Here is a 23,283-nt window from a genome sequence, read left to right on the forward strand (position 1 = left end):
GAACGTGTCTTTCCGACCCAGGGCCCAATTATGATGCGGTTAGGAACATATGCTCCCATTGAAGTCAATGGGAGTCCAACCAAATGGTGTCTGGAAGCATCGGATGCATCGTACTACGTCATTTGGACTCTCCCGATCCAAGTGGGTCGGTAACCATTTCCAAACCGATTCAGTCGGGAAGCTTTCCAACCCGCATCAGAATCAGGCCCTAAATCTTCATTTTTATGACCGTATGATTGATTTTACAGGGTACAATTATCCCTGTATGGTTGGAGGCAAGGAGACAATCTAACTGAAAAGTAGAGTAGTTTATTGTGTTTTTTTCCACTTCATATAACCACAATTGTATGTTTATTTACAGGCACTCTTTCCTTGTTCAATGCCTTGGCTAGAAGCCTCTGGAAGGAAAGGGATTATAACTTGGTTCAAATACAACACTTAAAAATATGTAAATTCATAAATTATATAAATTGTGATTTTCAGAGACTACTATGTGTCTATTTTTCACTTTAGGGTTTCATTGTAGATGACGTCATCATTTACACTGTTTGCTGTCCTTTAAAAATACTGTTCAAGTTTAATATTGCTATTAATGTTGGTCCAAGAAAATGTAATTGACTGCTTAAGATGTTTCATTCAGTTTAGTTCTGTTGACATGCACTTGCGCAATAACCTGCAATGCTCTGAGAGAGAACAAGTAGCTAAGTCACAGGAAAGTGCTTCGTGCACGATTTCCACCCCCTCGATGAAAAAGCTACCAAGCCAATGCAGCTAAAGAAAATAAAGAAGTGCACAAGGAGCCCATGGCATACATTGCTGAAGTCCAATGTCTTAATGGCCTTCTGCCTCATGCATCCATTACTGGGATAAGTGGCATGCTCCACAGTCTTCACCATCCATAAACAGACTGGATGAGATTGTGCACCTACATCCACACTTCCCCAGATTACGCACTGTATGGGACCTGATTCAAAGTCACCATTGTATCTCTGAGCCATAGTCTGACCCCAGTGTTGGCAGCCAGTCGATTACCCACTTGGGCACTTGCACCTTTACAAGATGGAAGCTGCAATGACAGCTGTCATGTGCTGTGTTTGCCTTCCAAAAGAAGCCTGAGGTTCAACTGACATGCCTAGTCAGCGACCATTCATAAGCTGAACCATGTTTGTGACACGGTAATGGGTGACAGCTCAGCTATTTTAGGGTTCCACACCGACATACATTACTGTGCGACTGAACCCAATGTATACCTTGCGGATATCTACCGTCTTCCAGATGAGAAAAACACAGTTTAGTTGTCAAAAGATACATCAGGGCATGTCCTTCTAGCCCCCTCACTCTAGCCCTCCATCACTTGCATGCATAATGTCGCACACCACACAAGCACCCATTCGTGCACAAACACCAACAGACCATTTGTGCCTGTCTTTTTGTTTTGAACAAACTTTCTTTGTAACATATTAAAAACTTCAAAGCGTCATAAACTACTGAGCAGTAACCTCACTGGTATAGTGTGAAAAAATGATTTTAAATAAAATCACACTGGAAAACTAAAGGAGAAAAGGAAGAAAGACATTAAACCTTGCATTGTTTTTTGTTTTCCAGGTTCTAGCGTTGATTTTGAATGCAGCTGAGAAGACTCCAGTCAAGCATACCGTTTATCAAAACTTTTTAAAGGGATCCGGGTACTTTGCAAGCATATGGCCTGCATAAGTCTGACCGACACGGATCTGACACAAATATCGGAAATAAGTAATTTATCTTATTTCACGGTTCTTGGCTTTAAATAACACATTCACATTTTTATAGAACCTCCCCAATCAGTTACAATGATTCAGATCTTAAGAATACATAAGTTTATACCCAAACTAAGCCGATTCGTAAGGAAATACAACGCTAACCCCTAAATATATGTGCCTCGGTGCAGCAGGACAGGCCCGGCCGATGAATTCGCCAGGAGTTGCCCACCAAACGCTTCCCACCCACTGCCGCCGAGCCCCAACTGTGCCAATCTTTTATCGGATGGCACTTAATCCGTGTGTTGTTTGCTCCCTCGCCTTTCTGTGGCGGCGACGAGGGCCTTTCTCTGGACACAGCAAAGCCCAAAAGCAAACACTCACTCGGCACTCTATCTGAACCAGCAGCCGAAAGCTCCATCTAGGATAATTTGCCTCCCAGAAATCAATGCTTGAAGGTTTTTTTTTTCTGACTTGATTTAAAAAGTGCGTCACATTGAGCTGCATGTGTCTGGGATTTACAGGCGATGAATTCCTTCACTGTTGCATATCCACTCCGCGAGCATTCCTGGATTATTGTCGACCTGGAGGGAACGATTATGACATGGACATTCTTTCACTGGCACCAGAGGCAGTGGAATGGTCTAAAATGTTGTAGGTTTTTTAAATTAGAACTGTTTCCATTTTGCGAGTGCAGAGGTTTTAGGCCACTTATTGGGTAACAGACAATCGGGTGCAGACCGACCCACTGAATGGATAGAACCTCATTATCACCCCCTCTTTGCAGTTTGAACCTCGCCCTTCAGTTTCCCAAAGATTATTTTTTGTCATACCCTTGTTTCAACATAGGCCCTCATTTAATTTCATTGTGATGATGTTAGTGAAACGTGTGACTGTTTCTAAGGATGACAGCTATTATTAGGCTGTCCCTGTAGCTGTTTAATCTACAATACTATTTCTTTCATGAATGAACTGGCTTCTTATGTTGATGACTGACTGCTTCAAAAATATGTGTCGAGCCCACTTTACCAAGAGTTACAGTAGCAGCCGCCACACAGTGAAAGTGGGGGTGTCGGGGGGAGGCGGAGTACATGACGGGGAATAAAGGTTAAAAAAAAAGAAAATTGTAATTATCTCTCGCTGCTCCAACACGGACGGCTGCCCCGGTGTTTCACTCCCAGCAGTCCCTGGGAAAGAAAAGGCTCCCCACCCAATCCAGATGCTGCTGTCATGCTATGAGAGCAGCGCCATGATTGTTCTGAGTGGCCTGGTTTGCCCCTCAGACACTGCCTGGGAGCCTGCTGCTTTTCTCCAACCCGGCTATCAACACAGCTGGGTTGGAGAAATAGAAGTGTGCATGTATGTTTGGCAGGCCTAAGACGGTCAGCCAAACTTAGATGAGCACTTCTAAGTGCCCACCACTCCTGCCTGTCATTGCCCGGCCCCACACTCACGCACCGTCAGCCGGAGGCCTTTCACAGAAAAATGTAATTATTTTATTGTTATAATATTTAATTTCTTCTGAGTCATACTCCAGTAGTCACTCCTGAGGGGTGGTGGATCCTTCAGTACATCTACCAAAACCGAACCTTGTCTGCCACCCCATGTTCCATTTCTACCCTCTCTGTTGCTCCACACCCAGTAGTCTGGGCCTGGTCCTGTTAGATGGGATCTGTATACTTTGCTCCAGGACCTCAGCCCCTGCCCCTATCCACCCCGCTCCAGAGGAGCATCTCAGTGGGTCAGACTGCAATCCTCAATGCCATCCAGGGGCAGGGCAGCCATCTGCCACAGATGGTGGCCTACCTGGAAGGGATTCACAGTGAAATGTCTGGCCTACAGTGATATTTTCAGGCTCTGGCATCCTCACTCACTGCAGCCTCCTGCCCACCCCTTATCAGTATCGAGATGAGACCTACATGCTCCAAAGCACACAAACCAATGCAGACCTACTATGCTATGGGGATGCCCCACCCTATATGACTACTGGACAGCGGTGCACAAATCAAACCCTTTTATTTGAATGGTACACATACATTCTACACCTATTCCGGAGAAACAGTAACAACAGTCGCCTCCAGGTTCCTTCACTTGGGGATGGCAGTAGCAAAAAGATTGATCACTAAAAGGTAGAAAGCCCATGGTCCACCGTGCATACTGATGTGGAGACGCTTGATGCTTACCTGGGCCAACGCGGAGTATTTCTCTCCACTGAGAGGACAGGCTAGGGATTCGCAAGGTCCCTCTCGCCACTAGTTGGGACGCAATTTTGACTGCTCTGACCCTTGTCCAGAATGATAGCACGCCACCTCCGAACCCAATAGATGTGATGCCTTAAACACATACGCTACTAAAAAGATGGGTGACACAGGGAATGACACACCAGGAAGATAGAGAACAAAAATACACAAACACATTCCCCTCACTAGACCAAAAAACGTTGACAAAACAAAATCCAGCTGCAACAACTCCAGGAAAGTTACAACTGGGGTGCCCTAGAGCCTGTTTCAAGGTTCAGATCCGTTCCCTATTAAGAGTTAATTTGTCATTGTTTCGTTTTAACCCGCTTCCACAGTTCAAAGGTGTACTGAACTATATGCAATTAAAGCACAGACACGTAACATAAGCCTCAATAACCACAGTATGGTTGCGTCAACTGATAATCTATGAGGTAGTTTGACCAATTGTAGATAGCACTGTGAGATGCATACTAAGGGGCACATTAGGATGGCGGGCGGGCTTTGCCCGCCCGCCACCCTATCGGAAAACGGGACCGCCCGCCTTAAGGGCGGGGGTCCCGGGAGTGCAATTAGGATGTGCCCGCCACAGTGGCGGGCACATCCTGTATTTTCAGCATTGTGGCGGGCAGTGCTCTCTGCACCGCCCGCCACAATGCTGAAAATGCATTGCAGCATTTGCATAATGAAAGCGGCAGGCACCGCGCGGTGCCTGCCGCTTTCATTATGCAAATGCAGGGAGGTACCATAGGTACCCCCCCTTGTGCACCCCCTACTGTGCTTCACTCTGGGGGCCGGCAGGGGGCCCCCAGAGTGACGTCCGCCTGCCTTTCCGTGGCGGCTTTGACGCCACGGAAAGGCATTGAAAAATGCCCATGCTAATATGGCTGGCGGTGTCTGATAGACACCGCCACCATGTTATCCCTTTTCTGCCCCGGCCGCAAGGCGACCGGGGCGGAATACAGGCGGGCGGTGTTTCCCACTGCTGCGGTCCCCTCCGCCATCGTAATATGGCGGGGGGGAATGTAGGGAAGGATGTCGGGCGGATTGCCTCCGCCAGGGTGGCGGTGGCCACCGCTACCCTGGCGGAGGCAATCCGCCCGACATCCTAATGGGCCCCTAAGACTGCAAATTTAATGGAAAACTGGGGATGAATCGATGTAAAGAATGTGTTAAGTTGAAATGATCGCCAACATTTTATATAAGGAATTACATAACACAATAATCTCAAACAAATGTACAGTCTATGTATGCTTGACAAACTTCTAAAGTTTAATAAAAACAGATTAAAAAAATCAGTAATGTGACTCACCCCATCCTTGTGTTCCTCCCACTGATCCTTACCCATCCAAGTACCCTATTTCCAAACCTGCCCGAAGCACACACACAAGTTCCCACACACACACCCATACAGACCCAAGCAGCACATCCACACAAGCACACACCACTGAAAACAAATTTCATGCATCTAGACGTACAGACACCACATCCACCACTGAAAGCACCATAGCCACTTAGTCACACCACTCCCCATCACATGTCCACACAGTACTGGAGAAACCACACATGAAGGCACACGCCAGCCCCCACCACCACATCCCTCCCCAGCACAGACATCTTCACACCCATATGTACTCCACAACCCCATCACATCCATACATAGACCATAGACATCCACACCCACAGTCACCACCACATCAACAGTCACAACACACACACCCTGCACGTTCACTGCACCAACATCCTCAGACACACCACTCCCACTCTAGACACTTAAGAAACTCAGACAGAAACAATCACACACCTAACATACACCAGAGAAACAAGATGCACTCATACTTGTTGCACATACACCTGACACACACATGCGCCTACCCCTCAACAGTCCTAACCACATCAGACACTGTCACTCCCTCTACGTCCAAGACCCCTCTCCCTCCCAAAACCCCTCCCAAGCTCCCCACTAAGGATCCATCCTTTCACCTGGCCCTCTGCCCACCCAACACTCTTACCACCCTTTTCATGAAGGTTCCAACTCCTGCCACACCAAAGACCGTCCCTTCCACCTCCAAATCCACTCCTAGTCTACACCCATCCCCCCTTCCACTTCCCAGGGTCCCCACCAAAACACCGGTCCACCCCTCTGACATCCAACCCTCCTTCTACATGTGAATGCACCCCTTCCTCTTCGAAACACCTACCTTCTAAACCCAAGGACACCACTCCCAAAACCAAAAGTCCTCCTCCCAAGTAATATCTTCGAGGTGCCTGCCATGCCCAATGGATTCCCCTTTGTGAGGAGGTTCGCTGGCAGTGTCATGAAGGGCAAGTTTAGTGGCACATAAGTGTGCTGGACCACACAATGTGTACATGGACTGGCAATTGGCCTTTGGATTACTCCATATGGTTATTTTGGAGAAATACAAGATTAGCTTGGTTTAGAACACATTAGTCCTGTCATGACTTTTCTAACTATTTGAAGTTCTTGGATACTTTGGGATGTGTGACTACAGACTACAGTTGTGTTTCTTTCACCCTGATTGGTGATACATTTGAAGTGGTTAGTATGATCTGACCTTGGAACCAGGGCTGAAGTTACAGAGGACAAGGGTAAATATTCAATGGAAGGATATGTGGGATAAATTCCAATTGGAGCTGACATTGCATTGGGTAGTATTTTATATGGTAAGTATTTCAGCTTGGCTTGGCCAATGTCAACTTCATTTAGCTTGCACTTCTCCCTATAATGTAGGTTGGATATGTGTTTGATGTGTGCACGTTAGTTATTTGTTTATCCACAAATGAAGGGTGGTAAATTGTCATACCATTTTATAAATGTTAATGGACATGTGTCCATATTCATGTGTGTACCTTACATCTACTTTATATAAATGTGAGACAAATGCTATTTCTGCTGCGTTTGCTTTCATGACTAGCACTACCTGCATATGCATGACACTTGGTTATGCTATTGGTTGTCCCTAATATACTTCAAGCCACAGGTCCTGTGCATATAGAGGTTTTGAAGCATGTGCAAAGGGAACTCTGGCCCAGGGCCCCAGCCTTTCAGAGGACCCCCTGGTAGAGACAAACCTATTCTGCAGAGATTCTTTACATTGTGACCTTGGAATGCTTCTCACACTGATTAGTTGGAATACCATTTACCTAACATTACCTTTTAATGTGGGTGATATGTGAGAGTCCATTACAGAGATTTAGCAGAGAAGGTGTGTTTCTGTTTCATGACACATCCATACAGGTGTATCTTTGATATCACAACAGGATGTAGCATGTAAGCAATTTGAGTTTCACAGAGATTAATGGCTATGACATTGATGAAGAGGTGCTGTTGTGTTACACAATTTCATGCACACATCACTATTACTGATTATTAGATGCAAACATGTCACCTTTAATAGCGTGTGCCTGTGCAGTGTCAGTGACTGGGTCAAAGAGGTTACCATAGAGCTGTAATTGGATCATGCATTCAGAAGTATTCCGAACACGGGTCCACACAATATGTTTTGCCCAAGGAGCCCAAACCCCTTATCTTGACCATGGCTAGGCATCTATTTGCTGAGGAGTCAATGGAAATGGGTAAGAGTGTTGCTTACCGTCGGTTGCATCCATCAAGCAGGTGCAGGATGTGTAGGATCAGCTCCATGGCGGTACGGACATGTGGAGGTGAGTACAGGTGAGTTTCAGCCTTATATCAGTCCCTTTCCGCCAGATCAGGTGTGGCGATTTGTCCTCCACTGTCATGTTGGTGGGAAGGCAAATTGTGAGTAGGCCATCCGTAATACTGATAGTCTGCCCTTCGACAGACGCATTGGCCTATCCCACTGTGGTCTAGATTTCCTGGCGGCATTGCCGCAGCGGTCTTTCGTCCATGAAACCGCATGCATCGTAATAGGACGGGCGGACCGCCATCTGGGCAGTGGTCAATCCAACACCATTTCAACAGCTGTACAATGACCACCAAGCTCTTAATCAGGCCATATATTCTGTTTAATGCACTTGCATTGCTCCCACGAATCAGTCTGAGGATAGTAACTTAATTTTTATCTTCCAATTTCAAATTCCTTCACATTCACAGAACATTTTACATTTTGTTTCTCAGTTTATATACACTTTATTAATCTGTTAATATTCTTTAATTTCCTAAGCAGTTGCAGACCTCCTGAGTAGGCTTTGTGGTCCCCCATGGTGAAGGGGTCCCTGGACCACAGGCTCAGAATCACTGCTTTAGACATTTTAAGAATCTCTTTTATTGGCTTAATTTACATATGTTCTCTTTCAGAACACCAAAGGTTCACACACATACACTGAATGAAGAACGCATAGGAAATTTATCAGTGTTTCCTCATTACGAGAAGGCTAGGAGCACACTAAATGAGTAGATGATTCAACTATACAGGTTTATACCTGCTATGACCTGCTATGGAGCAGAATTTTTCTCGAATTGAATTGTAGAACAATCAATTTATATGGCCACATCGACTCCATAGGGTAATCCAAGTAAACAGCATGTAATCTTATTTGATTACTTTCGACTCAATAGGCCCTTTGTGGCAAGTGACAAATTGACTGTTATCAAATACCTGAAAAAGTCACCTCTTCAAGATGAAACAAGTGTTGGCTGTCTTTTGCTGTGATGATTTAAATTATTCTGTTGGACTTCTTTTCGAGTGCTTTGGTACCACGTTTTTCTCCTGTCTGTACCAACATGTTTTAGTCATCTATGGTAGTAGGGTGCTATTGTACCAATTTAGCACCGCCCATACACAGTTCGTGAGTTTTGCCAACATCCCTTATATTGTAAGAATTGAGATGTTTGGTCTCTCAAATCACTACTACCTGCTGTAAATATTCATAACAATCACATATATTCATTATAAACAATGTAATATCACATTCCCCCAAAAATAAATAAAATAATAAAAAACTTACTGTTCTGTAGCTGCAGACTTTTCTCTGATTTCATGTAACAAAAACTAGTAATCCACCAAAAATAAGATAAATTAATCAAAAAATCTCCACTAAAAATGCAAAAATACAATGATTCCACTCGAAATCCCTTAAAGTAATCCAGAGTATTAGTCTACCATGACAAATCAGAAAAAGTGTTTAAAAAAACAGATCCACCAGAAGAAAACCCCAAAAAAAGAAAATCATTGGTTTATTATAAATCAAAGTGATTTCCTTTAAAAAAAAGACAACAACTCCAAATGCCCATAGAACATGTTCATTGACAAACCTGCATTTGACAAAACCCACTCCGCAGCACACATTACATTCCCAAAAGTAGATATACATAACAGCTAACAATAAAAATGTAACTAACACCACACCATTTTACATAACATAGTAATACAGTGTAAAAAATGCAAACAACAAACTGTGTAAAATAGCAACAGCAATAGATCTAAATATACTAAAAACCAACAAACAAAACTATAATTAACTTTTATACTTCGCTGAAAGTCCCCCCACCCTCTATCGCCTTAATAAAATCCTTAAAAAGGACTTACCTGTTCCGAGAAACAGCACTAACTTACTGCAAATTGATTCTGGAAAAGTAGACTAAAAATAACACAAATAGATTCCAAAATAAAAGGTAGCAGAAAGAATAAAGGCCACCAAAGACTAACTCACCATAGAAATTAATGAATCGTATTGTAAAAAAGTTGAATAAATGCTCATTTTTTAAATAAATTACATCACATGTAAAACATATCAAACAATGTTATAAAAAAAACTATGAAAGCAGTGTAAAGTATAAATTAAATAATAGTATAAAATATATACAAATATTTAACATATACTAATAAAACATTGTGCAACTAATGTTGAAAATGCATGTGTACAAAAGTTAATACATGTTATAAATGAACAATAAAAATACAAGTTGAAAATGTGTAACATACAAATGTATATAATTATGATTTACCTAATTATTTATAATAAAAACATACTGAACATTTTTTTCATTTACTTAATTTTATATTATTTTACTTGAAGTATATATAATCCAAATTGTAAATCTATACAGTATTAAAAAACCTTAAATCAAAGAAAAGCTGAAAAATGTGTGACATGTTTTTATTATACAAAATTTGTGAAAGTTGTTGGACACTAAAGAGGTAACATTTACTAGTCCCACTCCAAACTAATCATATTGGGGAAAAGTGTTGGACACTAAAGGGGAAACATTTACTATTACCACTCCAATCTAAACCAATTTGAGGAAGGTGCTGGACACTAAAATGGTGACATTTACTTTTCCACTTCAATCTAATGATATTGGGGAAGGTGTTGGACAGTAAAGAGATAATATGCACTCTTCCCACCCTAATCTAAACCATTCTGGGGAAGGCGTTGGACACTAAAGGGGTTATATTTACTATTCCCACCCAAATCTAAACCAATTCAAGGAAGGTGTTGGACACTAAAGGGACAACATTTACTATTCTCGCTTCAACCTAAACCAATTTGAGGAAGATGTTGGACACTAAAGGTGTGACATTTGTTATTCCCCCTCCAAGCTAACCATAATAGGGAAGATGTTGGACACTAAAGGGGTAACATATACTATTCTCACTCCAATCTACACCATATTGCAGAACATGTTGGACACTAAAGGGGTAACATTTACTATTCTCACTCCTATCTAAACCAATTCAAGTAAGGCGTTGAACACTAAAGGGGTGGCATTTACTACTCTCACTCCAATCTAACCATAGTGGTTAAGGTGTAGGACACTAAAGGGTTAATATTTACAATTCCCACTTCAAGCTAAACTAATTTAGGGAAGGTGTTGGACCCTAAAGAGGTTACATTTACCATTCCCACTCCAATCTAAACCAATCCAAGGAAGGTGTTGCACACTAAAGGGGCAACATTTACTATCCCCACTCCAATCTAAATCATATTCGTGAAGGTGATGTGAATTAAAGGGGGGGGCGCATTTACTATTCACACTCCAAGCTAAACCAATTTCGGGAAGTTGTTGGACACTAAAGGGGTGTCATTTACTATTCATACTCGAATATAAACCATACTGGGGAAGGTGTTGGACACTAAGGCCCTCATTACGATGATGGTCGGAGAGCCTCATCTCAGTTTCAGTTTTGACCGGCGCATTACAAGGCAGGCGGTTGGAACTGAAACCAGACGGTTATTCCCGCTGCACTCCGATGGGCTCAAGAAGCACTTTGGCCAGTCAGAGACCGGCACGTAATCCCTATGGACGGCATTTCCGCCGTAGGGATTGTGATGTTGGTTTCCGACAGGCTTTTCATGTCAGGCTTCCCGACATAGAAAGCCTGTCGGAAAGGGGCATTGGGGGCCCTTAGCAGGGCCCCCTTCATCCTGCACCTTGGGTTGGGGCAGAAGGAGCACCTACGGTGGCCCCCTATTAATCCCAGCACTGTGTGGCAGGCACCTTAAGATGCCTGCCACGCGGTGCAGGGATGAACAGAATCTTCTATTTGCCTATGGGAGCTTCTGCTATGGCTTCCATAGACAAATGGGAGTATCCGACTGCACCATGTGTGGTTGCATTGCATCCCAGTGTCGCGACTGCTGATAGGAGGCCCCCATTACAACATCTACTTAAATATAAAACATTACAAAATCTACTTAAAAATAAAACATTTTTCATAAAATATTACAAAATAAACATATTATAATCACAATCTACATATTCTCACCTTTTTGTGTAGTATAGCATTTAGTAAAATATTATGTATAAACATACTAATATAACTGCAAACATTTATAATCATAGTTATGTTTTAGATTATAAAAGTACTATTTTAATTACTATTAAAAAAAATATTTACTAATCTTAACAAACTTTATTTAAAAAAAACACGAAATTAACAATAATAAATTTAGAAACAATTTGTACACATTTTATATTTTGTAACATTTATGAAAAGTTTACATAAATGTTTAAAACATTTTTTATTAAAAAAGTGTAAAACATTGCACTATATTTATTTTTAATTACTTAATTTTTTTAATTATACAAAAATGGCTAAATATTCTACTTATTTCAACATAAATGTATGTTTTTAATATTTAATATAAATAAAGATATATATATATATATATATTATATCATAATATTACCATATAGCTTAATTAACATAAAATTAAAATGTATTAAATATTATCATCAAATAAATAAGTACATTCTAAATTGTTAATTTTCATATTATTATATTTACTATATATGTATATTACAATTTAAATATCTCACCACCCTTATCCCCTAAAAACTCAATATTGTACTGCTAAAAAACCCAACAATTAATTATAAACATTATTGCAACTAAAAACAAAAACTTCATCATTTTCATAAAAAAAGAATACATTACTTAAAATGTTTTTCCAACTTCTGCTATGAACAATGTACAGGTCAGGGGTGCACCCTATCTCCACTACCTTTCATATTAGAGTGAGATTCCCTATTAGAGAAACGAATGACTAATAATGTGGAAGAAATCAGCAAAGGCGGTAATGAATTAAAAAATTGCTGCATGTGCAGATGATATTCCTGTGCTAATAAATGATCCAGAGAATTGTACACTGCACCTCGTAACTGAATTATCCACATATGCTTAAGTCTCAGGCTTTAAATAAATGAGGCTAAGTCTGATGTACTTCCACTATTGAAGGTTTGATACATAGAACACCTTGCATACTATAATTTTAAATGAAGCCTCAACAGTATAACCTGTTGAGGTTTTGTGGACGGGTGGATGTACTGATTCCTAGGCTCTCAAGCTTCTGTCTTTAAACCCGGGTCTAGCATAACCTGAAAGTAGATTAGAAAGGCAAGGTAGTTAGAGATAGATATAGAGAAAGGACTAAGCAACAAGGATGTAGACATGTAGAGTAGACAAGAAAGAGGTAAGGAGCAGACAAAACAAACATAAATACTAAGGGAGGAATAACAGATCTTCTGCAGGGAGAGGTGGGGGTTTTCTGATCACAGAAGAACAGTGAAGTACACCAACAACAAAGAGGAGCAGAAAGCCACTAGAGAGCAGATGCCCTGCCCAGCAGAAAAGAAAGCATGTGGGCTGAAGCCAGACCAGACTGTGGGCCTTGAGATTGAACTCCGTATTATGCTTTGGCATACTTTGTTTTGTTTTTGCAGTTTTCTCTTTCACTATATTAATAAGTAAAATGAAGTCTGAATTAAAAAAAGCCTGAAGCTGAAAATATTAGGATACCCAAAAGTAATTGAAAGTCAGAAAGTGCACACGATTACCTTATTAAGTTACATTCACACCTGTCCTGGAGGTTAGGAGGGGCACAGGACTCTGTTTTCCAGGATGCCCTGCTTCATGTTCATTGCCGCTGTGCTTTGAACTTTCCTGCAGCACAGGACGCGTGCCCAAGAGCAGGCCCATCCTGCGTCCATCAGTGCTAGGAAGCTGCAGTGTGGAACCACCCCCCTTAGCTTCTCTCACAGGCTTGCTGGTGGTTGTTGCTGTTTGGATTGGCTTGTCCTACTCCGGAGTACTCCGTGGTCGCAACACAAGTTGAGGCACTTTCTCTGGTATAAACTAGACCTGGCGAGTTTGGAGTGAAGGTATACACATTGTCTACAATACTCTGCATTGTGATTGGATTGCATCCCCAGGGTAACGGGCAGTGTCTTGCAGCGAGACTTTCTTGTTTAAACGCTGGGTATTGGCCCATATTGTATAGGAGGACCTGGTGACTGTGCAGCTGGGGCATTGTTTCCATTCCCTATATTTTAGGGCCTGGGGTTCACCAGTTTTGTGCGGGGTGGCATAGCCAGACTGGTGTAAGCATGGGGAAGAGAAAAGCGCACACCACCAAGAGATTGTTACCGAACACTGCACCTCATGTAGCTACTGCTAACGCGGGATTACTGGTTATAATTACTTTACCAGCTCCCAAACCAAGTCGACTGGAACGTTGGTACCTGTCATTGAGTAAAAGGCAATCTAACAATAGGTCAATCAATTTAAGAACTTACACCACTCTAAATGACCACTGACCAAATTTAAGTTTCAAAGATTTAATATAAAGTCAAAGATAACTGAAGATACAAACTTCTCAAAATGAGATTCAGAAGATAAATTGGTATCACTATGAACATGAACTTTTTGAATAGTCTGAGTCTGAAAAACAGAATAATGAGTACAATTTCAAATAACATGAGCGTTGCCAAAATGGATACAAGTTGCAACCTCAAAGTCATTACAGAAAAGAAAATTCAGGTTAGTCTGTCCCTACACTATACTAAGTGACATCCCTACTTAACAAGATCTTTACCCCTCTAGGTGTCAGCCGTGGTGACTTCCTAAGAAGATCACGCACTTCTCTTTGTCTCTTCTCTGATAATGGGTCTCTCCTGATCAGCCTATCTGCCTACCCATCCGCTTCCTTAGGCTCCCAAAATCATCTGCTCTACCCTCCTCCCGGGTCGCTTTCCCTAATACCAAATCACATTTCCAATAGAAACGCCCCTTGGGACGCCCCTCACGTGGTACATCTTTGCGCGGTAAACTCCATTATGGTACTCTTCAAGACCCTCGTTATAGTTGACCTTGGTTCCCAGGCTTCTTCTCCAGTGCGCCGATACCCCCTGAAATTCCTGGAAACTCCTACAGGCCTGCGCCAAGCGCCACTGAACAAAGCCCCTTTCATTCTAGCTGATTAGGACCCTCGCACCTGCATACAGTCCGTCCTGCAGTGGGCCTCAAATTCCAGACTCCACCATATCTATAGGTCGTAAAGCACACGCGAAGCTCTGTGCTGGACACCTCTCGACTTCTCCTCTAACGAGCACATGGCACATCAAAGGAGATGACATTATCAGTACAGGCCTCCTTGATTTACATGAAGCGAGTCCCTGCACTCTAAAACATTAACTTGATTTAAACAACATTCTTAACTAGCATACGTTTCTAAAACAACACATCTATAAAGCATATATTTCAAACTTAGTTCGATAATACATTTTTGGAAGAACCATGTTAACCCCATCTCACATTATTTTAGCAGCACGTTTAGATTTGCTGTGAATTGCCCTAAGGCCTACACAATATACTGGTTTTCAGAGTTCTATTCAACTCTAACATGATTCCTTTAACATGAGAACATGAGGTTTTCATATTCATTCCAACACTTATACATTAATCTCACACAGTTATGATTATTGTTACTCTACTTAAACATTCTATACACTTCACTACTGAATATAAGACACTCTGTGTATTTCACTTCTAAATATAAAACACTCGTGTGCAAAAGCATGTTTAAACTAACTACGTGCTTGTAAATATGGTGCACTTATACATTTTTCAGACTTGTGCTCTCTCAGTCCCCCCTTTGATGACCTTCAGGGGTCATCACCATCAAGACACCATCACAAAATGTAGAACCCTTCAAAGTGAAGTCGTGGCAGTGCCACCTCTTTTCATTGTCTCTAATGCCTTTAGACTCCTGTATTGAGTGTCCTGCATCGCTGTCAACTTTTCCTCCTGTTTCCTCATAGATCTCTGCAACCTATTTGCTCTATACCACTGATACAAACGCACCAATCCCCACAAAGTGATTACGCAAATCACAATTATGATGATGGGTTTCAGTATGTACCAAACGATACCCTTTCCTAAGTTGGCAAACCAACCTCCAACTTTACCCATTCCATGACCTACTTTTTCCCACACGTTTATCTTTGTCAGATCCTCAATTTCGTAGTGTATGGCAGTGATGTTTCGTATATACTTCTCTAGAGGTTTTGAATTGTCTGGAATGTAAGTGCAACATTCCTGGACCTTCAAAGCCTTACAGACTCCTCCCTCTTTAGCTAACAGAACATCTAAAGCAAGTCGGTTCTGAAGAACCATTGCCCTAATCGATTGCATCTCACCTTCCACCAGCATCAATGATCTAGCTGTACTGGCGGAAAGCCTATCTACGACTGTAGCTAACCTCCTAATCTTAATGTCATTCAATATCACTCCTAGGATAGGGAATGCAGCACCGAATACATCCCCAATTACTTCTGCTGCACCCAGCCCTCTCTTCCCTCTAGTTGGTATTCCTTTCTTCGTCGTTTCTAAATTCTCAACATGATATATTTTAGGGAAGACAATAGCCAGATAGCATGATCCGTACCAATTATCTGGTAGCTTTACATAGGCATTTCTTCCACATACAAAATATACATTTGGAATTGCTTGCATCTCTTTCAGGAAATCCTTGGAGTAGTACTCCAATTGAAAAGCATGTTCACAACTGACTTGACCTACATACAGATTCTCATAATAGGAGTAACTCCTGTGAATGCACAGTTTCCCCCATTTCTCCTTGTCTAAAGCAATTGGACCAAAGCTACCCTTTCTTTGATGTATCCTTTCCTCCTTGGTCCAATCTGTTTCCCATTGTCCTGAAGCCTTTAGAATCTTCTGCCTCCTGTATCTAGTATCTACCTGCCCTATAAACTTTTTCTCAATTTCTGACACTTGACAAGTCAAATTATTTCTTCGAGCATGTGAAGTATCTAACGTTTTCCATGGAATGAACCATTTGTGTAATCTGTCTTCGCTTTTGTAATAGTCCCACTTGTTCAAATGCTTGTAATTTGGGACCTCTGGCAATGTCGAGTCGAAATTCGAGAAATAATACTCAAATCCTTCTCGTCCATAAAATATGCTCAACAACAAACTGCATGTGATTCCATATGTCAATGGAAGATGATGGTATCTGATACCCTCATCCACAGAAGCTGGTAACTGCATACAAACGTAGCAATTCTTCGCCTCCATGACATCAATGTACTCATAAAGCAATTTAGCATAAGCATTTGACCTGAAATTTCCCTGTGACTCATCTGTGTGTAACCTTTTTATTTCTGCATCTAACAACGCTTTGTCTTTATCATTGATGTTTCCCTTATCATTAACAATAGTGGTTCTCGGTGTTGACACTCCCTTGACCTCCTTGACTGCAGTTGCATCTCTCTCGTGTCCCACTATGTATGAGACAGTAACCACTAAAACTATCAGGGAAATCACCACTCCCAACAATGTGCCAACTATACATTTTGCCCTGCGGTTCGAGTTGCCAGCCTCCATGTTCTCAAACAGTGTAGCTCTTGACGTTCTTCCAGCATTCGCTTCTTCTTCTCTCTGAACAAAGTCTTTCTTTTACATGATGTCTCTCTTTGGAACACTTGGAAGCCGACAATTTACTCCGCAAAACAGTTTAAAGTCCTGTAGAAAACAGACAACCCTAGCCCTTCTCCATCCGCTAAAAGGAAACCCCTACCATTTTTCTTCTTCCACTCGGCGCTAGGTTATCTTGCAGTAATTTTTCAAAGTCCTTTCAAAAAGTCTTTTTGCAACAAAGTGTTAGTCCAAAACAATGAGCATTCCAAGAACTTCCACTACTCGCTCAAGCATTTCTAACCGGATATCGTGAACAGCAAACTGGAAATTCAACTGTTTCTAAAATCAATTTTCTTATTCCGCTTAGGAGAGGAGGATAGACGATGTTGAGTGTCAGCAACCTTTCAGTCTCCGCCCCCGGTAGCAGGAACAGTATTTGTACAGTGATGATTGGGTCAGTTCTGATCAGGTTCACTTCCCTGACCCTCCCGGTTCTGTGCCCCACCGACATCTGCAACGAGGTAGGTCCAATCAGGAGTAGAGTATCTTCTACTAGGCACTCGCACCCTCCTTGATCTTATAGGGCCCTCCTTGGTTCCCTCCTTGGTATCTTCTTCCTGATCCGAGTCTTCGGATATAGGAACAAGTGTTTCTTCCTGGGCCGACCTCAAACTTAGCCTCCTGTCTCTTCCCGGCCAAGTGGCAGCCTCACACCTTGTTCTCCTATATCTCGTCCTCACACTCGGTTCTTGATCACTCTGGTACTGATCTGTGTCTGTTTCGTATTCACTGCTGCTCTCTCCTTCAGTTGCGTCTTCAGTCTCACTGCCGCCCTGCCTTCGCTCTTCTTCTGAATCCGATGCGTTCCCAACTTCTTCCGACACCCCCTCAGCTGCTTCAATCCCTTCTTGCGACTCTTCTTCCACTTCCGGGCTTTCGTCTGGGATAGGAGCTGTTTCTTCTAGAGGTGCTGGAACTCTTCGAGTATGGGATGCATGGATCCAATTTGGCAGCCCCCCGCACTTCACCGCGGTGTTCGTGATCAGGATTACCTGAAAGGGCCCACGCCAGCGAACATCTAGGCAGTTCTTCCGGACGTGCTTTTTGACCAACACCCAGTCCCCTGGGTTCAGGTCATGACACAGGTTCCTCGATACTGGAACTTCAGCCGCATGCACCTGAAGGGACACAGAATGGATGGCGTCAGACAATCCTTTACAATAATCCAAGATCAGATCATCTGTAATATTCAATAGGGCAGCAGTTGGAACTGTGGGAAGTCTCATGGCCCTCCCCATCAGAATCTCGTGTGGAGAGAGACCTGTCCTCCTGTCAGGGGTACTGCGCATGCTCATGAGCACTAAAGGAAGAGCATCTGGCCAACTCAAAGATGTGGATGCCACTACTTTAGCCAATCTATTCTTCAGAGTGCCGTTCACTTGTTCCACAATTCCTGAAGCTTCTGGTCGATAACTACAATGCAGTTTTTGATCGATATTCAGTGTGGAGCACAACATCTTCACTATTTCGCTGTTAAAATGTTTTCCGCTGTCCGATTCCAGAGAGGCAGGCACCCCGAAGCGCGGTATCAACTCCCTGAGCAACAATTTTGCCACTGTGAGTGTATCGTACCTACGTGTAGGGTACGCTTCAACCCATCTGGAAAATACGCATACAATCACCAACACATACCGAAGGCGATTAACTCTTGGCATTTCGATGAAATCTAGTTGCATTCTATTGAAAGGCCCCCCCGACCTCCCAATGTGACTCAGGGTGACTGGTGTTCATTTGCCTACGTTCAGTTGTTGGCAGGTAACACATCGCTTACATACTGATTCTGCTGCTATTCTAAATTTAGGGCAATACCAAGTTTGCCTAAACACTCTCATCATAGCATCCCTTCCTAGATGTACTGGACCATGTATTTCTCTCGCCATGGGATTAGCTAATTCTTCAGGTAACACAGCCCTCCCATCTGCTGAAACCCAAAAATCCATTTCGCTTCGCACGCAACCTGCTATTTCCCATGCCTTTTTCTCTGTTTCAGGTGCGTTCTCCTGCATCATTCTTAAATCCTCCCAAGTGTCTACAGTTTCTAACATCATACTTAATTCAGTCTTTTCTTCAGCACCATCTATTTCCACTTTTGAGAAAGAATAATTTTGTTCTGCACAATAACGTGCGACTTCATCAGCGTATCTGTTGCCTTGTGACACAAAATCTGTATTCTTAGTATGAGCTACACACTTTACTATTGCAATGTCAACTGGACCTTGTAATGCTTCTAACAACAGTCGCACAAATTCTCCATTTCGAATGGGTGAACCAGAGGAGGTCATGTAACCTCTCTGAGACCACAACTGCCCGAAATCATGAACCACACCGAAACCATATTGGCTGTCAGTGTATATGGTGACTCTCTTTCCGTTTCCTGCTATGCAGGCACGAGTTAGGGCAATAATTTCTGCTACCTGTGCGGAATGTACTCCTTCCAGGCAAGCGGCTTCCACAACTCCAGTAATGGTACAAACAGCATAAGCTGCTCTCAACCGACCAGTATCGTCTCTTAAACATGAGCCATCAACAAAATAAATTTCATCGGGGTCAGACAACGGCTCATCCACAATATCTGGTCTGGGTTTCGTGCATAGTTCAGTCACATCAAGGCAATCGTGGTCTTCACATCCTTCGCCTTCTATTACAGTAGGTAATGGCATTAAAGTAGCAGGATTCAAGACAGAGCATCTCCTGAGGGTCACGTTCTCCGCGGCAAGAATAACTTGCTCGTAGCGCGTGAGCCTACTATTGGTCAGATGCTGCGTCTTCGTCCTGGTCATTAGCAATTCAACTGAATGTGGTACATACACCACCACTGGATGTCCCATCACAATACTCTCGCTCCTTTCAATGCTGACACCCGTTGCAGCAACGGATTTGAGACATCCGGGCAACGCTGCGGCTACTGGATCTAATGTAGCCGAAAAATATGCAACTGGTCTACGGGCATTTCCGTGGGTCTGTGCCAAGACTGACAAAGCACATCCCTCTCTCTCACAACAATAGAGTGAAAATGATTTCTCGTAATCAGGCATTCCCAGAGCCGGAGCACGACACAAATCGTCTCTCAGCTGCAAGAACGCCACCAAGCATTCTTCGTCCCATGGTACCGGATCACTCACCTCCTTGTGCGTCAGTTTCTGTAAGGGCTTTGCTTTCAGTGAAAAGTTAACTATCCACTGTCGGCAGTAACCCACCATTCCTAGGAACATTCTAACTTCCCTCTGTGTTGTAGGCGCATTCATCTTCATTATCGCCTCAATCCTCTCTGGTGACACCTTACGTTTTCCTTTCTCTAACCGGTGCCCTAAATACTGTACTTCTGTCAGACAATACTGCAACTTGCTCGGAGATACCTTATGTCCATTTTCGGCTAAATGGTTCAGTAAGGCAATTGAGTCTATTTTACAGGCTTCCTCTGTCTCTGACGCCACAAGTAGGTCATCTATGTACTGGACCAGAACCGAATTCTGCGGCAGTACTAGATTTTCGAGATTCTTCTTCAACAACTGGTTGAAGATGGATGGACTGTCTGTGAATCCTTGTGGGATTCGACACCATGTTAAAACGCGATCTTCCATTTTAAAAGCAAAAAGATATCTGCTCTGTTCATCCAATGGGATGGAAAAGAAAGCCTGGCAAAGATCTATCACTGTGAACCATTCTGCTTGACATGGTATTTGAAACAGTATCACTGAAGGATTCGGTACCACGGGACAACATGAAACGACTATGTTGTTAATTTTTCGTAAATCCTGCACTATCCTGAATTTCCCGCTAGGTTTCTGCAAACCCATAATCGGGGAGTTACAAGGACTACCCACAATTTCTTTCAGTATTCCCTGTTGTATCATTGACTCGATCACAGGTTTTATCCCTGCAATCGTTTCCTGGGACAATTTGTATTGAGGCGTTCTTGGAAACTCGGCATTTGGTTTTACTAGTATTTTTACCGGTTCTACCCCTTTAATCAATCCTATTTCTTCTCCTGTGAAATCCCATACCTCTGACGCCACTGCATCTCGTAAGTCTTGGGGCAGATCTTCTACTGTCAGAGTAGGATATAGTTCTACACAGGATTTTGAATTGGCCACCTTAAAGGTAGCATCATCGTCGGTAGTCTGTACCTCCACTCCTTGCGGGGTGCAGTATATGGTGCAGTTCAATTTGCACAACAAATCCCTTCCTAACAGACATACCGGACTCGAGTCACAAACCACAAACTGATGTTCGTTCATATGGTTTCCTATCTTCACAGACACTGGTTCCGTCAATGGACTAGTCAGCCTTTTATTTGCGACTCCTACCACCTGAATTGTTTCCCCCGACATCGGCAAGTCTGGAACCACCGCCGATCTCAGAGTTGATCGGGTAGCCCCAGTATCCACCAAGAACGTTGTGGGACACCCTGCCACTTCTGCCTCAACAAATGGCCCTCTTTGATCCACCTCTAGGACTGCCCCGAGGGTACAGTCCTCTTCACTGCTCACACGTTGTCCTGTCAATGGATCAATGTAATAACACTTTTCTTCCTCGATGAATAGAGGCATTTGTTTAAAGACCTTTCCCCCTGTCGCTACCTTTGGTGGCTGTGGGAACTGGGCCCGTGGAGCCGAAGTCCCCCCTTTGGCTACCTTGCTTCCTGGAACTGTCACCTTTGGAGTTGGGACTTCTTGAACCTGCTCTTCTACTTCTAGCTCTCCATTTTCAGGGTTAAAGGGACACTCGCGTCGCCAATGTCCCACCTGGTGACACTGATGGCACTTTGTCGTTTTCTTTAAAGTGGCAAAGTCTATCCTAGGTCTCTGCCCTTCTTCATTATCTTTGTTCTGACCGTTTGGTTTTCGTCCCATCCCCTGCTTCTGCTGGCCACCCTTCCCAGCGGACTGCATTTGCACCACCATCAATTTCTCCTTTAGATTCTTGGCTTTAGAATCTATCTCGTCACTACAGTATCTTGCATAACGTAAAATCTCATCTAGTGGTTTGTTCTGCCAACAGATTAAATGTTGCTGTATCATCAAACAAATATCAGGTCTCAACCCCAAGACAAACTTTGACACAAACTGCCCTATATCTTTGGGATCCATTACATCTAGTCCACTGTATTGCTTGAATGTTTTCAATAATCTTTCATAAAACTCGTGAACTGTCTCCTCGGGTTCCTGCCTCGTTCGGTCTATTTTCACCCAATCTATATCCTGTGGTGGTACCTTATCTTTCAACCAAGCTATTACCCTTTCATACTTTCGCATGACTGGTTCAGTATTTGGCCATTCAACACTAGTCTTGCACGGGGTCCACAAATCAGATGGGACCACGATGTCAAACAACGTGTTCAAATCAATCCACAATACTTTCGAGATCTTGACAAACCTTTCTACCTGCTTATACCACTCAACTGGATTGTCCCTTAACTTCGGAAATGAGTTGGTAAATGCAGCTAAGTCTCCTCTACTCCAGGGCACATGTACATAATTTCCGTTTGATATTTCTCACAAAGGGAATGCCTCCATATGCATTACCCTTCCCTCGGGGGTCATCACATTTGCACTTCGTCTAACTGTGCCCTTTTTCGACCACCTTTCTTCCCATTTGTCCAATTCTCTCCACACTCTTATCCCTGATACCAGCTCTCTTATGTGTGTTTTTAATCCAGTAGTTCTCTTCTCATCTAGATCCTGGTCTGCGTACTGTAATCTGTGGTTACTCTGCAATGCCCTTGTCCTAGATAAATCCACGGCATACCTGTCTGCCAAATCAGTCAGTTTCTCATGAAACGCTCTAGCTTTCCTAGTAATATCCTTTGCCATGAACAATAACTCATCCTGTTCATACAATTCTATCCTTTCCAAAGGCAATGTTCCATCTATTATCTCATCAACATCTGATTTTAAACTAGTAACATCGAGCCTCTTTGCCTTAATTTCAGCTTTCAAGACACTAAATTTAGTTCCTCCATCCGCATCTCTCCCATCCCAGCTCCGAGATCTACGTTTAGGTACTGGTGAGTTATAGGGAGTCCTCCCCTGTTCCCATCTCTCTAGGTCCCATGCCTTTCCATCTTCTCGAGGTGGGTGGTGAAAC

The sequence above is a fragment of the Lissotriton helveticus genome, chromosome 6, assembly GCF_964261635.1.
Source record: "Lissotriton helveticus chromosome 6, aLisHel1.1, whole genome shotgun sequence".
Taxonomy (NCBI): Eukaryota; Metazoa; Chordata; class Amphibia; order Caudata; family Salamandridae; genus Lissotriton; species Lissotriton helveticus.